A 21,910-nucleotide genomic window follows, 5' to 3' on the forward strand; every position below is an offset into this window, starting at 1 on the left:
CAGGTAGAGGTAAGCAACTGTTTATATACTCTTACTCTGGCTGTGTGATTGGTCGGATGAAGTGAACTTGCTCCTCCCGGACTGTGTTAATAAAACTACATATAATAAAAAATAAACCATGACCTAAAGATAGTTTAACATATATTAACAATTTAAAAAAATATAGCTATTTATTTATTTATTTATTTTTTGGCCCGCCTTCCACCCTTCTCTTCATGAGGTACATGAAGTGGAAAGATGGGTATATGTTAGAACATACAGGACAATAACATACATACATACATATGTACTATTTTGTTTATTTGTTTGTTTGTTATTTTATTTTTTTACTTTTCCCTAAAGATTATCTGTTTTGAAATATGTTATTGTCCTTTTATTTTATTTTTTTGACAAGGCTATTGTCATAAATATAATTTGATGTTTCACCATATTTTCAGAATTTGGACATAAACTTTATTACAAGCTGCTGATGGAATCTCCAAACTGCAAATGTAGGAACTGAATTTGAACTTTGCACTGAAAATAGACTTGGTTTTGTAATGTCTTAGCGCAATGACCTATTTCTCAGAAAATAGCAAATTGCGCTTTGCTGTACTTGACTTACATACAATACACACCCCCACAGTTTGAGCAAACACGGCCGGTGACGATGGTTCGAGAGAGAGAGAATTACAGGCATGTCCGTCGTGTGTGTGTGTTTGTTTAAGATTTGTGTATTTTGAGTTCAGTTTGCATTAAATTATGATTTATGTTGACAAGCCGGTTCTCGCCTCCTCCTTGCCCATCCTTAACCGTGTTACAATATATATATATATATATATATATATATATATATATATATATATATATATATATATACATCTTGGGACAGATGGCTACATTCACTCCAATCATGAAATGGGATACAGTACCGCACAGAATGCACTCATGCGTACACTCTCGTGACCTGCTTCCATGGACACACATCTCACACACAAAGAAAGAAACAGTGGAGAACTGCTGTGGTACCAAGGATCAGATTAGTTGAAATATTAAGAGGTAAAAAAAGAAATACACAAGCTCTCCGCAACACTTTGGCAAGAGAGAGAGTCAGAGATATAAACAAGCCTTCAAGACACTGATTTGCGACTATCACTATCACACTTCCAATTTTATCAGTATCTGATACTGACATATTTTTAATCAGTTTCGAGGCAAGAGAGCTGAAATTGTGCTACACCACATTATATGTGATTTCAATGGTGTGAACATGTCACACATGTACACATCCTCACACTCTTACATTTTAAGTGTGGTGTTACTTTAAATATTCACACGGCTCTTATTAATAATTCCAGTTGAATCCAAATAACAGGGAGGACATTTCACTCTCACCTTTTGCACTGATTTCATCTGCATGAATAAGTCATGTAGACTTGATTGGTTAATGCATTGGCCAAATTAAATTCTGATGTTTTATCAATGTACATGTCTTTTTCATGGTTTCAGTAAATATGGTTCATGTTACAAGTATTTCCCATTAAAGCTGAATGACACAAGGGTATGAACCCCACAGAGACTTGAATCAATTACATCACGGATCATCCCTGCCAGTTAGCCAGCCTGGCCCTTGGCACAGATCAGGCCCAAAGGTCATACCCAAGTGCCTCAAAATATTATTTTTATTGTCTGGATATTTGCACTGACCCACATGGAGGATGTCACATAATGTCTAGTCAATCCTGAGTTATTCATTCACTGACCATTACTCATAGATGCATTCTATAATTATAGAACCATCTCAAGTCATCCCACAGTGCATGAGTATGTGTGTGAGTGTGCGCACTTTGCATTAGTGAAACCTATTAGATACTAGAGCTGTCACTTCCTGTCTTCTTGAATATTAGTCCTTTACCGAAGTCTGTTTGTGATCAGAGCAGCACTCTATTCACATTTAGCTTCATCTGAGAACCTTCAAGAGGTTCCAGTTTCCCCTAATATGCAAACATTAACACACAAACATTACACGTAGCATATGCCTAGTAGGGAGTGGGTTTAATCAAGGATTTCACATTTTTATGTTACATTTAGATATATTTATGTTTCTTTAATATATTATATATTTAATATATTGCTACATACGTTTTCATGTACTATTATACGTATCTTTCTTTGATTGAATCCAGAAAAATTGGATAATTCAAATAATTTGCAGCACATCTAACATGGGTAAGTAGTTATATTTCTATGGGTACAAGGCAACGAAATTTTACTGCATTTCGTTGCCTTGTACCCGTACTTGTGTAATGACAATAAAGTTGAATCTAATCTAATCTAATCTAATCTATGACTAATGGTTTTACTGCATATGTTTTTTTTTTTTTATAATTTCAGTTAATAGGACACATCATAAAATATAATAAGGTGTATCAGTTTTACTTAGTATCTTTTGCCCTTGCATAGATGGCAACTTAATTACAAAGTGGCACATTTTCCTGCATGTTCAAAAATTTTATTAGATGGCATAAAGAAAGGAGTCGTTTACAAATAACATATAGATATATGGTTGAATTATTCTCATTATGCAGATTTGAGGCTCTAAACGAATTAACTCATTATGTTATCAGTGAATCAGGCTAATTATATTTCAGCTGTCTCTTTCTCTCTATCTGTATCTCTTTATCAATCAGAAACTGTCACAGTTTAATGCCTCTATGTAGGGAACAATTTCAGGCTCATCAGCAGCACACCCCATCATGAAGTGCAACATTAGATTTCTAACTAATGCTTACACACACATCGCAGGGGTGCCTGCTTTACAACCGGTTGTCACATCAAGCGACACACTAGCATATTCTAGTCTGACAACCAACCAGACGGTACACTCAGCAGGATATCCGGAAAAACACTCCTCAAGGCAGACACACACACACACATTTATAAATGTACACAAATACTTATTGGTGAACTACAGAACTGTACAACTCTAGACCCTCTGAAATATCCAGCTGGTATTTCACATAGAAATAGCCACAGTATGTGTCAGTATGAAGAGAATATTAATAAACTGGCAAAGAAAGAGGGAAAACACAAGGAATAAGTAGGGAGTGCAATCAGTGAGTAACAGGTGGAACGGGCGAGTAAATCATTGCCATAATCAGCATAGAAATGCTGATCACGCATGCTGCCTCCACCTGTGAGACATGAGGGAGAGAGAAAACATCAAGTGTATGAGCCGTGAGACAAATACAGGAACCGTGAGAGCACCTCCTGGCATCCCCAGCAGAGTTACCTTGCTTACGTGGAAGTGATCGATGAAGGTGTGGTCCAGGATATCCCACGCCAGGACCAAAACCTCTCCTCAGATCCATACTGGTACCCTCTGCCCCTCCGCCTAGCGTTGATCAGTCACCTGACCAAATACGATGGAGAGCCCTCAACCAGACAAGGGAGTGGGGGGTTGGTGGCAGGCTAAACAGGCCTGCCCCGTAATCTTGGAAACATGAAAGTTGGTACGAATGTGATGGTGGTGAGGAGGTAATTTGAAGTGGACCACCACCGGACTAATGACCTAGGTGATGGGAAACCATCTGATAAATTTGGGGCCCATCTTACGTGAGGGGAGACGGAGTGAATGTCCTGGGCATGTTTGGACAACCAAACCTTCTGCCCGCACATGTACGTCAGGGGCTTAGACCGGTGTTGGTCTGCTGACCTCTTAACACAAGCACCAGTCCGTAAGAGGGCTTATCTGTCGGCTTTCCAGGTGCATCAGCACCTCTGTAAAATGCATGAAAGGATGGGACCTGATCCTCCAACAGCCGCTGAAGCACCTGCCTGACGTTCTGCATATTCTGGGAGAAGATTAGAATATCATCAAGATAAATAAAAACAAAACGATCAACCATGTCTCTAAGCACGACATTCACGAGCCCCTGGAAGACGGCAGGTGCATTGACCAATCTGAAAGGAATGACCAAATATTCAAAGTGCCCCCTATGGATGATAAATTCCATCTTCCATTCATCCCCCTTCCTGATACAGACCAGGTGATAAGCATTGTGTAGGTCCAACTTTGTAAAGATGGACACCCCCTGCAAGAGTTTGAAGGCTGTGGACATCAACAGCAAAGAATAACGGTTCTTCTCTGTGGTGTCATTCAGCCCCAATAATCTATGCAGGTTCTAAGTGAGCCTTTCTTCTCCACAAAGAAGATCGCCACCCCTGTGGGCGATGAGGAAGGGCGGATGAGACAGGCTGATGAAGAAAGTCCTCGAGGAGGAGAGGTGGCAGGAAGCAATTCTATAACACAATCGTACAGGATATGAGGAGGGAGGGTCACGGCCAACGGTTGTGGTACTCGAACGGTACTCTGGACAAATCCACCGGAAAATCCTGCAAAGAAACACAAGATTGGACAGGGGAGACAGCAGAGTTAAGACAATGTGAAAAACAAAAAAGAGCTCTAAGCAAGGAATGTGTTAGTTGCCCAATATATGTGTGGGTTGTGCTTTACCACCCAGGGATCTACCAGCACAACTGGGGTGAATGGAGATCAGATGAGATCCCTTCAGCACCAGAATCCACCAAAGCCGAAATCGTTTGTCTGTCCATTCCATTCTGCAGCTGGGCCTGGAGAATTTTGCGATGTCCAGGGGCTTTGACCAAGGGTGTCGCACTCACCAGTAACCCCCTTACTACTATAAGCATTGTCTTTTGACAGGCAAGTTGCAGAGTGGTGGCCCAATTGGCCACAAGAAAAACATAAGAAGCCGCCACTGTCATTACTTATGTGACACCGGAAGTCTAGCCACCTGCATGGGCTCAGAGTCGAGAGACAGGTGATCTGATAGAAGGAGTGGGTTGTGGGTGAAGATCAGCTGCCCGAGAGGGCCGATGATGATCACGATGCTGAGTCAGGCATTGATCGACTCAGATGGCCAGGTCCACCAAATCGTCGAATCATGGGGAAAAATCCAAAGGATAAATCTTGTCTTGGATAGTATCAGAATGTCCCTGCAAGAACAGGTCCAACATAGCATGATCATTCCAGTCAATGGAAGCGAACAAGGTGCGAAACTCTAACGTATAGTAAGCTACTGATCGATATCCCTGGGACAGCTCTGATTAAATACTCCCAGTCTCCCGACCATGAGCTGCATGGTCAAACACTCTGCGAAGTGCAGAGGAGAAAGCTTCATAGCTGGAGCAGCACGGATGTCAGTTATCCCACATTGTTTTCCCCATTCTCCAGAATGTGAAATAACTGATGAACTCTACGGAGTCTGTTGACAATACCTTAAGAACCATTTATCCTTCTTTGAGTCTACATCGGATTACCCACAATATTTAATCAATTCACCAGCGCATTGAGCACAATATTGGAGGTGTTACTTGCGTGTCCTGGCATCCTTTATGTTGCTCGGTTCTTGGTTGAAAGTTCGTTCCGCCGATGTTTTGATCCCTTTGTATGATAAAATGTATTGTCTGTATGAGATGATGATTTTAGCTGTGTAGTGAGGCCTTCTCACTCCTTCTCGGGACATCGAGTCCTGAGTTCCGTTGGATCTCACATGGCATGTGTTTGGTTCCGGCAAGATGCAGTGCAGTGGTCGGATGAGCAAACGTGGAGGAAGAGTGTTTAGAGAGCAGAGTCAAGAGGAAGAGAGCAAGAGAGAGACTTCTTCCTGTTTGGAACTATTTGAACTGAGATTGGCCGCCTCCCCCAAATGTGTCCTGCGCCAATCAGAAGTTACTTTTCAGAGTCACATGGTCAACTGGGCTGTCTTTTCCAACAGTTGAGTTATGGTCCTTTGTTTCAGACTATTAAAAATGTTCCGCTCAAAAATAATGCATATTTAATTATAAGCTTTTTGAGAATGGTTCAAGATACATGATATTCATTGTCATCATATTTTTCTTCATACACAAACAAATGTTTACATACTAAACATGACATGTTTCTATGGATGTTATACATGTAGGTAATAAAACATGAAAATCTCTGGTTACAAAATCATATTGGTTTTACACATCATTGCATTTTATCAAGTTAAACCTCATTGTTACCTTTCTTAGTAAAATTAGATAAATCATTCAAAATTAAAGATTATATTTATCAATTATAGGTGCTTGCACATCTCTACACACATTTTAAAGAGTTCCATCAGTCTATAATCCTTAATTTGTTAGGTACAAATGTTACCACAATTCAAAGTGATTTTCAGCATTATCTAGCAAGGCTAGATTAAGATGAAATGTCTTAAGAGTTCTTAGTGGTCCTTGTAACCTTACAAAAGAAAAGTCTGCTTTAACTTTGTGTGGAAGATCAGGTTGCAGAGGGGCCTTTCTGACCAGTCAGGATGCCTGGGCTGTTTGATTTATGATGGTGAAACATTCCAAATTGAAAGGCTGTTTTTTTTCTAGATCCAGATATATGTTGTTTCAATTCTTCTGCATATATAATCTTACATCCTGGTGAACAGCTTCTCTTAGGCAAATGCATAGAGATCTGGGCCTCTTTTCCCAATAACTATTGATCTTAGCTGAGAGAGCATTTTCTATGAGCCTTCGTTATTTTTTATGTGCACCCAGGGTGTGATATAACACCCGCCACCCACAAAATGTGAAGAGGCTCAATCTAGTTTGCGAGCTCCTCATCCAAATGTATTTCATGCATGAGTAATTTTGCTCATCTATCCACAACAGGTGGGTGACCTGTAAGACATCTTGGAGTGGCACATGACAACAAATGCTGTTAGTCAAAAGACATTCTTGAAGAAAAACACTGTATTATATTTTTAAGAACAGACAAAAGGAAATCCATCAGTGCTCATGTCTGATTCGCTGTTTGTTCAGAGGCGTGCAGCGGAACCCTATCTCATGGAAAATGCGCATGTAAAGAGTTATTAGTCTTTTTTCTCTGTTTAACTCAACTGAAAACTGTTTGGAAGAATAATGTAATCTATGAGAATGCTGCACATGATCTCTGATCATCTCGTGAGGTACTGTGAGTTTCGCTTTATTTCCACGGAGCAGTTCGCTCTTACACATTGTGAAAGCAACTCTGCAGGTTCAATAATATATACAGGTATCTTTTTATTAAAGAAACAAAGATGAAAGTGATTAAATCATAAAGTATTACAAGACATGTTCACCTTGAACCTAAAATGTTGTTCTATTTCCTTTTCTTTAGGCAGCATTAACTGTATTACCAAAATGCAATACAAACACAAACTCGATAAGAACACATATTTGGCAGCATTTTTTGGGAACACAAAAGAATTTATTAGGCTTATTTATTATGATGATTATAATTATTATCTTTGCATTTATAATTGTCTTTAGTTCTTAATTTGTAGGCTATGAGTAATTTTTCACCTGTTGTGATACTTGCGTGATGCAAATGGACCTGTTGGAATGGATGTTTGGATTTGGGGAGGTGTTTATATATAAGATTTTGTAATCACTTTGTTATTTTAATTGCTTTTTTAGTTTCATTTAAAGTGCAATTTGAATTTAGCAATGTCTTTTGTTTAAGATTTTCATGTTTCAATAAATGTATTTACTTTTTATAGCAAAAATCAATAAAGCAAAAATATTCACCGACCTTGGGGGTTGACCATATAATCGGATATCACGATATTTTAAATGCGATTTCAATTCCATATTGCAACATGTTACCTATTCATTTTTGCATATTTGTTTGTTTTTGAGTAGTCTATGGGCAATATAACAATTGTATTTAATAATAAAAACAAAATGTATTTGTGGTATGGCTCTTTCGAAAATAAAAAATAAAAACATCAACCAAAAATAAAAAAATTGGCTCCTTAGAGAAAAGAGGTTCCCGAACCCTGAGAAAGGAGCTGGAGGGAGGATGCGAGGCTCTGGGGGCCATGAGGTGTGAGAAGCTGCCGAAGGAGATGGGTGTGTGTCCTGTGCGGGAAGTTGAAGCTGCAGGACCACCATGGTGAGTTAGAGGCAGAGATTTGATCTTGGTGTCAAATGTGGAGTGAAGACTAATCTCCTCTGCTGGGTCCATGGTGGCCATTTTATTCTGTCAAAGGGTCCTAAACGCAGAGGGAAACAGTTCAATGAGTTTATTAACAACAGTCTTTGGGGGATAGTATGAGGATAGGCGCACCTGTCACTGGATGAAGTGAGCAGAGTCAAAAGCAATAACTGCTCAGTGGGTTAAGGAATGAGTGTGTTAGTATGATGAGTGCGTGCATTGTGAAAATCAAGAGCAATCTGAAGAGAGACCGTTGAAGCAGGTGTGGTGTAAAGCCCAGCTGAGATTCTACCTGACATGTGGGAAGAGACTAAGGAATCCTTCTTCAAGGGAGCTAGGCAACAGTACAGGTGAAGGTGAAGGCAACAGTGAACAGGAAGGTAACCACACCTCTAGAGACAGGCAACCAACAGACACACAAGCAATTTCCAACTAGATAAGAGAGCATGATTAACTTTTGACAGCAAATAATAAACTGGCAAAGAAAGAGGGAAAACACAAGGAATAAGTAGGGAGTGCAATCAGTGATAAGCAGGTGGAACGGACAAGTAAATCACTGCCATGATCAGCGCCTCGCCGGGAACGATTAGCGTTCCCTTGGAAATGCTGATCACGCGTGCCAGCTCCACCTGTGAGAGACAAGGGACAAAGAAGAACAAACAACAGTATGAGCCGGCACAAATGTCGAAACCGTGACAATTAAATTATTGTGTATGAACTTTAATGTGGCTAAATTTAAAGTTCCTTAAATTGCAACTGTAAGTAGTATTACTGTACAAAGTGGCCATTAATCACAAAATCATGCAGGAAAAAAGAGTCTGAGGTTCTGCTGGAACCCCTGTATGTCTGATAATCAGATAATTTGATAATTAGTGTGAAAGGGAATAAAAGTCATTGATGTTTTAGCGCATCTGGTTCATTACCACCAGTAAACTGCAGTGAAAAATAAAACTACGTACAGCCACATAAAAAATTATTTTGCAAAAATGTATGGTTAGTAATGTGATTCTATGAGAATATAAACAGTCTCCCACTTTCTCAAAATGCACTTTCATTCCATACTACAAGTCCCTGTCTTTTCTGAATTCAATCTGTCCATCAGTGTAGAGGGAGGACATACCTGATCTAAGGGTCATGTAAGTGTGTGTTGTTGGCCTGAGCCCTGAACAGAACTCAGCAGATGGCACAGTCAGGCCTGTCACTGCTCCTCCCCTGATGCCCAATCATTCCGAGCCACATCCCTCAAAACCCCAGCATGGCAGACAGCATTAGCATGACAACATCATTAAAACCTGGATGCATCAGAGCACTTTTTTAAGTTGTTATTTCTTAAACACAACCCTGTCCTTCTGGTTTCCATTGTACCTCTTTTATTCTTTGCCCTACTTTCTCTAAGGCCAATGTTTTAACTCTTCACACACTGCTTGCACCTGGAGGTTCTTCCTTTTTTTTCAATTATGAATATGGTTAAAAATAGATCACCAGGGACCCTAAGAAAGGTCTAGAGCCAGTGCTGAGAAAACCAAACAATCTTCACTTTTGTTTTGTCTATACAGCAATGACACTTACTTGACATTTTAAAAGTAAAGTGTGTAGTTCTGTGGCACTAGCAGCAAAAAACTGAATTGTAAAAGTAATGACTGCATTCACACACTCTCCCATCTTTCATCATTCAGCAAAAAGGTGGTCCCGCCATATTTGGTCCTGTCATTGGTGAAGTTTCATATCAACATTGCGCCAATGTCTGGTCCCGTTGTGCAACTCAAACAAACAGATTGCAATTCCATTTGCTGCTGCAAGTGTCACAGAAAGAAAATACACACTTCACCTTTGACAATATATAGTTATATTATAACAAAGTAATGTTGAAGAATGTTAAAGTTATCTAGACAGCTTAATTTGAAGAGAACCCTGTGTTAAGAAGTTTTGTTGAAGTTTAAAAGGATTTGAGGCAAAGTAGTGTCAATATTTTAGAGGCATCAGGGGCACTACATTTTGGAGTGCTTTGACATTTCCTTTGAAGTAGCAGCACAGGGAAGTTTTATTTTAGGCAGAGCACCACTCCATTATTGAAGTTCTATAATTTCCTCACACACTGAAATGCAGTGAGGAAGTCAGATTGAAGCTGATCATGCTATTGCTTTTTATGAAAATTGTGAATTTTCAGTTCTTCTAGTTTCACAAAATATAAGAGAGAGGGATCTATCACAGTTTACACACATTCTAGATCTATATAACAAGACAATACAGCATTTCTATAGTCTTAAATGCATATTATAGTGTGTTTAGTTGTCTGTTTGCAGCTTAAGTTTGATCTTAAAAGTTGATCCCAAAATGGAAACTGATTCTCTCATTATTTACTCACATTTACACATTAAACTTAAAACAGAAAGGTGAATTTCTACAAAGTCTTCACTTTTATATATTTTATTTTATTATATGTATTTATTTTCCACATTATGAAAATAAATAGGGATTTTGAGAATAGTGAATAGGACAAAAAAAAACTAAATAAATCATGGACACCATGAATACCACAGTGAAAGCAATCGATACTCACATAATATATTCCTTCTAAAGCCATATTGTTACTTTGCATGATAAACAATTAAATGTAATTAATTATTGACTCTCAGATCAAGTCAAATAATCAACAAAGAGCTGAAATCCAATATGCCAGCCTGTTCCAGACTAATCTCACAGTGAAAAATGTGAAACAGTAGGGTGTCTTTTCTTTATCTTAAATCAGTCTGTGTTTACCGAAATTTGAAACACTATCCCCAGTGGCCAAACTGTTATTGGGTGAATGCACACATGTGAGCTCCACTTTCTGGGTGAAATGTCCATGTTGTTTTCAGCTGTATGGGATGTAATACAGTGAAGAGGAATGTATATTTTATAAACTGTACACCCAAACCTAAACCCAGTGTTTACTCAGTGTAAGCTGCTCAAAAATGTAGCAAGCTAAGCTACCAACCGCTCTGCAGAAAAAATTGTTAAGCAAGCTACACACAAGAAGTAGCTTGCTACATTTAAAGTACTTTTTTTCAACCAGATGTACAGAGCATACAGTCATAGACAAAGCGTCTAAAAGACTTACTCAAATGATGTTTGTAAAAGCCATGGTACAGAAAAGTACAGTATAGTGCAATACAGTTTAAAAGTATACAGTATGGTGCAATAAAATGTGCATGTAAAAAAAACATGTACATTTAGCATGCTACCTAAGTATTCAAAATGAAAAATGACATTTTTTCCTCTACAAACCCATACCCATTTATTCAATTTGCACATTCCTGTATACAAACTCTGAACATATACTATTCATCTTATCCTGTAATCATGTGTCTTGCTGTTGTATCTCTTAAATGTACTGTATTCTTCTGATCAGAGGCCAAATTGCTTGTGTGTATGAGCACACCTGGGCAATAATAATGATGTATCTGATGGTATCAGATGGTGATACCATTATACTTTGAGATGCATTTACCATATGTATGTACTATTTTGTATTTACATGGTGCTTCAAGGTAATTCAAAGAATAAGATGTGTAGCATGGGGCCTTAAGACCGATAAGCTTTTTCTAAGCTCGACCACTAATGGCCTGAATTTGCCACCCTGGGCATCTGACCCAGGGAATTTTGTTTACTATTCACAATTAACCCAGACCAGTACAGGTTGTGCAGATGAGCAGATACACATTTCTCAGGTTCAAATACACATCCAAATTTTTACTAACAATAATACACACAGAGATCCCATCAGGTAAAGATACAGACATATTCCCCCCTCTGATTTTGATACCGTTAAAGCCAACATACGTAAATCAACTTTTAGAGGCCCAGGTGATTCATGAGAACTGCAGTCACTATGCCTCTCCCATAGTCCTTGTAAAAAAGAATGATGGCAGCATATGGATATGTGTGGATTACTGGCAGTTAAACAGCAAGACACACAGAGGGTGCCTTCCTTTTACCAAGCATTGATGAATCTCTAGTACTAAAGGTATTACTGGCCAGGGATGTAGGAGTATATAAAGCAGTGGTGTTAACGCTGTCAGTGACGTGTGTTGGCAAAACCTATGCAGCTTGTAGCCCAGCCCCAATGAGACATATTCTGGCCTCTAAACCAAATCAGATTGTGGCCATAGATTTCACTCTTCTTGATCATCCCTGAGATGAGAGGGAGCATGTGCTGATTATAACTGATGTGTTCTAAAAGTTCACCTAGGCTGTCCCCACTAGTGATCAACGTAGCTGGGCTGGAGTGTTAGTCCGAGAGTGGTTTTACAAATTTGGGGTACCTGCATGCCATCACTCTGTCAAAGGCAGGAATTTTGAGAGTGCTTTAATCCAGCAGCTATGTGAGCTTTATGGGGTCCAACTGTAGCAGTTTACCTATTAACACTGAATACACACAGTGGACCGGAGGAGGACTGATTAGCCACAGGTGCATGCCCATGTGCTAATACACAAAAGGATTCACCCGTAATATTGCCTGCAAAAGAAAAAAAATAAATACAAAAAGCACACATACACAAGCAAACACACGCATACCACAAAACATAATGTGTGTAACTTGCTGTGGGTGCACTTTTCAATCAGCATGCAGTGCAAGGGATGGGGACATCCACCACAAAGTCCAACCAAGGCCCCAAGTAAAAAATATAAGGAAAACCAGTTGGATACAAAAAAAAAAAAAGAAGAAATGCACACAACCAAATCACAACTTAAACATGTATTACCTTTGAACAGAATCAAAATATAAGACAATGCATCAACCATTGATTAATTTGTTTGTTTAGTAAATTGTTTGGCCAGTGGTAGTTATTTGATTTTGGTCTTGATTTTGCTTTTTTGAATGTGTTGTATTCTTTTTTTCTTCAGGAACTGCAATTGTGCCACTGCTGTTTTTCTTTGCCCTTCTGTGATATTTGAAGATTTCTTTGTTTTTCTTCAATTTGTTATATTGATTAATAACACCATACCAAGCGCACAACATAGATGTCAACAACAAAGATGCAGTTTTCAATCTCAGCAACTTCAATGCTTCAATCTCTAGCTTTGAAAGAGGAAAGGAAATATAGGTCGCCATGTTACCTTACTACGAATGAGACCTGAAAATCAGAGAGCAAATAGGAAATAACATTTGCAACTGCCTGCATTCAGCTACTCCTAATCTGCCTTATAAAGTGCATGTTCTAATTTTGCAATTTACAAATGTTTGTAGGTTGCAATTTACCAATTGCAACCTACATGATCAAATGTGTCAGAGTCCATTCCAGATTTTATTGGCCATGGTTAGGAGCTGACTTAGATCAAAATGTTAAAACCTGTAGTCCTTGTGTCTGCAGGAAAACTTTGTCACAGAATAGTGTACCTTTAGTGAACATCCAAGTCACAAGACCCTTATAGCTTGTCTGTATGGATTTTATTTCTTTTGAACCCAACAAGAGCAACACTCAGGATATCTTGGTGATTACTGATTTTTTTACTAAGTATGCTGTGGATATACCAACTCCAACTCAGAAAGACAGAACAGTTGCAAAATGCTTGTGGGATCAATTCATTGTGCATTATGGTTTCTCTGAATGGTTACACAGTGACCAAGGACCAGACTTTGAGTTACTTACTATCAAGGAACTTTGTGCAATTGCTGGAATCCAGAAATTCCAATCACCCTCGAGGGAATCCTGTTGATACACAATCGCCCGCATGCAGTAGTGATGTCACTCTGCTTACATTTAATATACACTCACCTAAAGGATTATTAGGAACACCTGTTCAATTTCTCATTAATGCAATTATCTAATCAACCAATCACATAGCAGTTGCTTCAATGCATTTAGGGGTGTGGTCCTGGTCAAGACAATCTCCTGAACTCCAAACTGAATGTCAGAATGGGAAAGAAAGGTGATTTAAGCAATTTTGAGCGTGGCATGGTTGTTGGTGCCAGACGGGCCAGTCTGAGTATTTCACAATCTGCTCAGTTACTGGGATTTTCACGCACAACCATTTCTAGGGTTTACAAAGAATGGTGTGAAAAGGGAAAATCATCCAATATGCGGAAGTCCTGAGGGCGAAAATGCCTTGTTGATGCTAGAGGTCAGAGGAGAATGGGCCGACTGATTCAAGCTGATAGAAGAGCAACTTTGACTGAAATAACCACTCGTTACAACCGAGGTATGCAGCAAAGCATTTGTGAAGCCACAACACGCACAACCTTGAGGCGGATGGGCTACAACAGCAGAAGAACCCACTGGGTACCAGGAAATATGAACATGGATCCATCATGCCTTGTTACCACTGTGCAGGCTGGTGGTGGTGTAATGGTGTGGGGGATGTTTTCTTGGCACACTTTAGGCCCCTTAGTGCCAATTGGGCATCGTTTAAATGCCACGGCTTACCTGAGCATTGTTTCTGACCATGTCCATCCCTTTATGGCCACCATGTACCCATCCTCTGATGGCTACTTCCAGCAGGATAATGCACCATGTCACAAAGCTCAAATCATTTCAAATTGGTTTCTTGAACATGACAATGAGTTCACTGTACTAAAATGGCCCCCACAGTCACCAGATCTCAACCCAATAGAGCATCTTTGGGATGTGGTGGAACGGGAGCTTCATGCCCTGGATGTGCATTCCACAATTCTCCATCAACTGCAAGATGCTATCCTATCAATATGGGCCAACATTTCTAAAGAATGCTTTCAGCACCTTGTTGAATCAATGCCACGTAGAATTAAGGCAGTTCTGAAGGCGAAAGGGGGTCAAACAAAGTATTAGTATGGTGTTCCTAATAATCCTTTAGGTGAGTGTATAATTTACCATCTTTAAATGTAATTAATGTTAACAAATTATACATCTTTTCAAAGGTCTAAGGGTTCAACATTGATATCCGATCTCTGTTTCACAATAGCAATGGTCCAGAAACAGCTATTTAGTTATTTGTGCCTGGAGTACAAATGAAAACATGCAATATCAAAACAGGACTTCATACCTTTTTTATGAAAACGTGATCACCAGATGAATCCAGTTCGCCACACTTAGGTCAATTGTCCATGACAAGCATTAATTGAAAAACATCCAATAGCACTTTTTGTCCATAAAACTGATAAATCTGTGAAATATTGATATATTCTCCATTGTTTACATGACATCTCGCCTGAAATAATTACCCTTCGTCATCGTTGTTCTTCAACAAACTGTGCAATCTGAGCAGCATTCATGTTGTAAAACTGTATCTGATCTTATATATTAGAGTCTCATAAACAAAATGAGCCTGTCTCCAAAGTCTATTTTTAAAAATAGGGCATAGTTTTATTCATAATAGCCAAGCAGTGCAGTCAGATTGTGTGCCGTCTTGAAAGGCGGAGCCTTAATTTTGCTCTGTACGCCGCCTGCAATTTTACAGAGAAAAAAGCTTGCAGGAACCACATTTTTTGTTAGATCATCTTCAAATTTGAAACATAACTTCTTTAGACTTGTGGCTTTGAGGACATTGTATTTCTGAGTTGTCTTGGTACTTTTATTATTGTTTTTAGATTATAAAAACTCTAACTTTAAAAAATAACAACATATATTAATTAGGAAACTTGCAAAATAAAGAATGAAGTGTCTTCTTTCAAAAAATACTACAACTGTGTCCATATTCCAAAGGGTCCAGTAAATACAACCAGTTAAGTTCAGGTATGTAATTTTCATGAATTGTGCTCAAAAAGGGGGTGCGTATTAACAGGATAACCAGACTTTGTTAAACATGCCCGGAACATTGGAAGAAAAAGACAAAGTCATTGTAAGGATTTTGTTAAACCATTGGTCCATGCATATAACTGCACCAAGCATAAAGCCACAGGATTTTCTCCAAATGAACTAATGTTTGGGCATCAACCTCGGTTGCCACTTGATCTTGCTTTTGGATTACCTGGTAAAGACAGTTCGCAAAAATCTATTTCACAATATGTTCAACATTTTAAGTCTTATCTGAAAGAAAGTTATGAAGTCGCTTCGCAAATTGCACAGAAAATTGCAGAAAATAACAAAATCTGTTCTGACAAATGTGTGACGAATTCTTCCTTAGAAGTAGGAGATCATGTGTTAGTAAGAAATGTCTGTCAGAAAACACAAGTTGGCTGACAGATGGGAATCTGAAATCTATGTAGTTCTGAACCAAGCAGTCGATCTACTGGTTTACACAGTCAGTCCAGAGACAAAGGATGGTCCGCTTCGCACTGTCCATAGAGATCTTTTGCTTCCTTGTGGGTTCCTACCAGTTTCTGAAATCTCAAACCTAGCTGTGAGTACATCTACTGCAAGGCGCAGAACTCGGCTGAATCCTGATTCACAAAACCTTGACGGTCTGGATTCTGTTCCTGAGAAAGATGATGAAATTCCTGATCCAATATGTAGTAATTATCTAGTCAAGGAGACAATGTTTACAACTGTTCACTAAATCCTTAAGCAAAATGATCCAAATAAATGTTCTCTTATCATTGAGTTTGTTAATTCATCTTCATCAGATGATGTATCTCCGATGGATCAGAGTAATGTAGATGTTCCAGAGCAATCCTTACCTACCAGAGCTGTAGAAGAACACTTACCTGTTGAAGTTCCAATTTAATTCTTATCTAATGTTCCAGAAAACTTTGAGGCAAGATATCTCCCTGATACAACATCAGTTAATGATGAAGGAAATGCTGAAAATGAATGTAGTGGAAACAACCAAAATTCAGAAGTGGAGGAAAAATTAACCCAGACTAACTGAGGGTTAAAAAGATATATATATATATATATATATATATATATATATATATATATATATATATAAATTAATGAGGCTGACAAATAAAAATAAATAACTTTATGATTGGTGATGCTATTGAATATATCTATCATATAAATGTGTGATGAAAATAATTTCTAATTATTAAGTGAGTTAGTGCCTTAACCAACCAGAATGTTGTGCGATAGAGCCTGCCTACTTGTTGAGTCAGCAGATATGCAGATTGCAAGAGACCAGAGAAGATAGAATCAATTAATCAATCAAAGTTTATTTCTATAGCACACTTAAAAACAACAAATGTTGACCAAAGTGCTGTACAAAACTGACCAATATGTAATAAATTGTATAAATAAAATAAAATAACACCATAAGATGATAATCCACAATATGTTACAATGACTCATAAGCAAGGGAAAAAAGATTGGTCTTTAGATTAGACTTCAGAAATATAAAGTGGTGCCAGTCCATGGAGGGAGGCCCTTACATACCAACATTAAAACCTTAAACTGAATCCTGTAAGAGACAGGTAACCAGTGCAGAGAAGCCAGGACTGGAGAAACACTATCATATTTCCTAGTTCCTGTCAGGAGCCTTGCAGCTGCATTTTGCAAAGTCTGAAGACAAGATAGTGATGCTTGAGATATACCTGTCACGTTCCTCTGTTGTCTGCCCTGTGTCTCACTAGTCTTTTGTTAAAGAACTACACTTCCCAGCATCCACCTGTCTTCATCACTGCCATTTTGTTTATTGTTCTCACCTGTGTCCAATTTAGTCATCACTCCCTGTGTATTTAGCCCTGCTTCTTGTTCTCTCCTTGTCTGTCGTTGAATGTTGTTAGCCTGGTATTTTTCCCCTGCCCGTGTTTTTCTAGTTTTATGTTTATTTCCCCATTGAGGGTTTTTCCTTTGTGTTTGTTTGTTTGCCTTATCAATAAAGTAAGTCTGCATTTAGATCCGCTCTCCTCGTCTGCCTTCGCTGCCTTCATTTATAACAACACCTAAATACAGTGCATTACAATAATCAAGTCTAGAAGAGATTAAAGCATGGATTACAATCTCCAGATCCTTTGAAGACAAAAAAGGTTTTAAATTTGATATTTGCCGGAGTTGAAAAAAAAAAAAAAAAACACTTCTAACACAGCCTTTATTTGTTTATCGAATTTTAAATGAGAGTCAGTGATGACAAGGTTGCGTGCCTCTGTATGAAGATTAAAGGCCAAATAGCGAGGTCAGCGAGCCGTTAGCCCCCGATGTCGGTGAGCCAGCGCCTGTCGCCTCAGCCGTCAGCGAGCCAGCGCCTGTCGCCTCAGCCGTCAGCAAGCCAGCGCCTGTCGCCACAGCCGTCAGCGAGCCAGCGCCTGTAGCCTCAGCCGTCAGCGAGCCAGCGCCTGTCGCCTCAGACGTCAGCGAGCCAGCGCCAGTAGCCTCCGACGTCAGCGAGCCAGTGCCAGTAGCCTCCGACGTCAGCGAGCCAGTGCCAGTAGCCTCCGATGTCAGCGAGCCAGCGCCTGTAGCCTCCGATGTCAGCGAGCCAGCGCCTGTAGCCTCCGATGTCAGCGAGCCAGCGCCTGTAGCCTCCGATGTCAGTGAGCCAGCGCCCGTAGCCTCGACCGCCCCTGAGCCAGCGCCCGTAGCCTCGACCGCCCCTGAGCCAGCGCCCGTAGCCTCGACTGCCCCTGAGCCAGCACCTGTGGTCTTGTCTGTCCCAGTGCCAGTAGCCATGACCGTCCAAGAGCCAGCACCCCTCGAGCCTCCTCCCGAGATTCCTAGAACCCTGCCTCCCGAGCTTCCTGAGCTTCCCAGAGCTCCACCCTCCGAGCTTTCCAGAGCTCCGCCCTACGAGCTTTCCAGAGCTCCGCCCTACGAGCTTTCCAGAGCTCCGCCCTACGAGCTTTCCAGAGCTCCGCCTTCCGAGCTTTCCAGAGCTCCGCCCTACGAGCTTTCCAGAGCTCCGCCCTACGAGCTTTCCAGAGCTCCGCCTTCCGAGCTTTCCAGAGCTCCGCCTTCCGAGCTTCCTAGAACCCTGCCTTCCAAGCTTCCCGAGCTTTCCAGAGCTACGCCCTCCGAGCTTCCCAGGGCTCCGCCTCTCAAGCCTATCGAGCCCTCTACGGTCCTTCTCCCAGAGCCTCCTACGGCTCCGCCTCCCGAGCCTCCCTCGGCCCTGCCTCCCGAACCTCCTATGGCTCTGCTCCCAGAGCCTCCCGAGCCTCCTACGGCTCTGCCTCCAGAGCCTCCTACGGCTCCGCTCCCAGAGACTCCAGAGCTTTCTACGGCTCCGCCTCCTGAGCCTCCTACGGCTCCGCCTCCCGAGCCTCCCTCGGCCCCGCCTCCCGAACCTCCTATGTCTCTGCTCCCAGAGCCTCCCGAGCCTCCTACGGCTCCGCCTCCAGAGCCTCCTACGGCTCTGTTCCCAGAGACTCCAGAGCCTTCTAGGGCTCCACCTCTCGAGCAATCTACGGCTCTGCTCCCAGAGACTCCAGAGCTTTCTAGGGCTCCACCTCTCGAGCCTCCTACGGCTCCGCCTCCCGAGCCTCCTACGGCTCCACCTCCCGGGCTCTCTAGGTCTCCACTCCTCAAGTCTCTCGAGCCTCCCAGGGCTCCGCCCCTCAAGTCTCTCGAGCCTCCCAGGGCTCCGCCCCTCAAGTCTCTTGAGCCTTCCTGGGCTCCGCTTCCCGAGCCTTCCAGGCCTCCGCCTCTCAAGCCTCTCAAGCCTTCCAGGGCTCCGCCTCCCGAGCCTTCCTGGGCCCCCCTCTTGAGCCACCCAGGGCTCCGCCCCCAGAGCCTCCATCAGCTCCACCTCCTGAGCTTCCAGAGCCAAAGGCCAAAAATGTTTAGCCAACTTATTAAAAGGATCAGCTTTGCCAAAAAAAAAAATACAATTCTGTCTTAGAATCATTTACCTGGAGAAAATTAGCTGCCATACATCTTTGAGACAACCCAGCAAAGATTGTATTGTAGAATTATCAGTGGATTTCAAAGGAAGATAGCACTGAATATCATCTGCATAACAATGATAATACATTTTGTAGTTCTGAAACATAGACTGTATCTATCAAATATCAAAATCAGATTCTGTGCTATGTTTGACATTAAAACCTGACTGATATTTATCCAAAATACAATTTCTCTGCAAGAATCCTGAAAGTTGATTGAAAACAGCCTTTTCCAGGACTTTATACAAAAATGACAGTTTGAAAATAGGAAGATAATTTTTTTTAAATCTGAAGAAGCAAGACTCAACTTTTTAAGCAGAGGTTGCACAATAGCTTTTTTAAAACAGGATGGCACAACGCCATTAATAAGACTGCTATGTATTATTGACAAGAGGCTAGGTCCCTGTGGCAGGGCGGAGGGCGGGGCCGGGTTGTGATTATACACAACCGGTCCCTTATCAGGCTAATTAAGCCTCCGAGATGGATAAAGGCCGATGGCAGACGGTGGCACGACGTGAGAGAGATAGTTTACACACATGTGTGTGTGGTTTGTCTCTTTTTAAGTTTATCATTAAAACTATTATTTATATTGACAAGCCAGTTCTCGCCGCCTCCTTTCCATTGAACTGCTTTACAGTCCTAAAATGTTTAAAACCTCTCTAAAAGTGTGAGTGGGAACAACATGCAGTGAACAGCCTGCAAGCTTCATGTGCCGAATCACATATACTAAATAAGAAAGAGATACAGATTCAAACACTGAAAGGTGAACCAAACACGATAGAGAAATTAAAGGAACTAAATCAGGAGTAGTGATGCCAGATTTAATGGCATCAATCTTAGAAATGAAAAACGTCTCGGGTTATGACTATAACCCTTGTTCCCTGAGAAGGGAACGAGACACTGCGTCGTTGAAAACGACTCTTTGGGGAACGCTCCTTAGCGTGCGCCTCTGAATTATGAATGAAACTATTCCAATCTTGATTGGTGTTGCGTCATGACGTAACATGTGACAGCATAACCGGATGCATAAAAGTGACGCCGGTACACACACACATTAGCCTAGCGATGAAGCAAGCCGCTCTCAGGCATTGAGGGGCGTGGCAGGGCGACGCAGTGTCTCGTTCCCTTCTCAGGGAACAAGGGTTATAGTCATAACCCGAGGCGTTCCCTTCCGAGGGAACTTCGCACTGCGTCGTTGAAGCGACTCTTTGGGGAACGAATGCCCACTAGGCCACGCGCGAAAAAGGCCTGCCCTAGAGTGAAACTGAACTCAGGCACTCAACTAGGGCGAGAGCACACGTGCGCCAGGCGTACTAGGGAGGTGCAGACTATAAAACCTGATGAAAGTGTGCGGGGTAGCCCAACCGGCTGCCTCACAGATCTCCTGGAGGGGCACTCCCGATAAGAGAGCCCTAGAGGATGCCATGCCTCTAGTTGAATGAGCCCTTATGGCCAAAGGTGAAGGCAAATTGAGCACCTGTAGGCTGAGATAATAGCCTGAACAATCCAGTTACTAATGGTTTGTTTCAAGGCAGGGAGCCCCTTCTTATGTGACCCAAAACACACTAACAGTTGGTCCGACCTCCTCCAAGAAGAGGACCTCTCGAGGTAAATGCCCAAAGCTCTGACAGGGCAGAGCAAATGGAGCCTCTCTTCTTCTGCCGACACATGAGGTGGAGGATGAAAAGCCTGCAGGACCGTAGACCGTGCCACGTTAGAAGGCACCTTAGGCACATAGCCAGGTCTCGGGTGCAGAATGGCTTTAACTCCGCCAGGGTCAAACTCCAAGCAAGCTGGTGTTACTGCCAGGGCTTGAAGATCTCCCACCCTCTTTAGAGAGGTAATAGCTAAGAGAAAAGCCATCTTGAGCGTCAGGTCCTTGGGCGAAGCCGACTGAAGGGGTCCGAAGGGGCCAGGGATAACCCTTCGAGAACCACCGCCAGGTCCCAGGCAGGAACCCTGGACCTGGTTGTCGGTCTCATCCTCCATGTACCATGGAGAAAGCGAATGACCAGCTGGTGCCTCCCCAGAGGCCCATCACTCAGTGGTGCATGGAAAGCCGAAATGGCAGCCACGCTACACCTTAAGTGTGGAAGGGGAGAGACCACAGAGAAACGATTTTGAAGAAACTCCAGAACTGAAGCCACCGGGCAGTTAACTGGATCTAATTCATGTTCTCTACACCAAGTGGAGAACACATT

The sequence above is a fragment of the Xyrauchen texanus genome, chromosome 19 (assembly GCF_025860055.1).
Source record: "Xyrauchen texanus isolate HMW12.3.18 chromosome 19, RBS_HiC_50CHRs, whole genome shotgun sequence".
Classification (NCBI taxonomy): Eukaryota; Metazoa; Chordata; class Actinopteri; order Cypriniformes; family Catostomidae; genus Xyrauchen; species Xyrauchen texanus.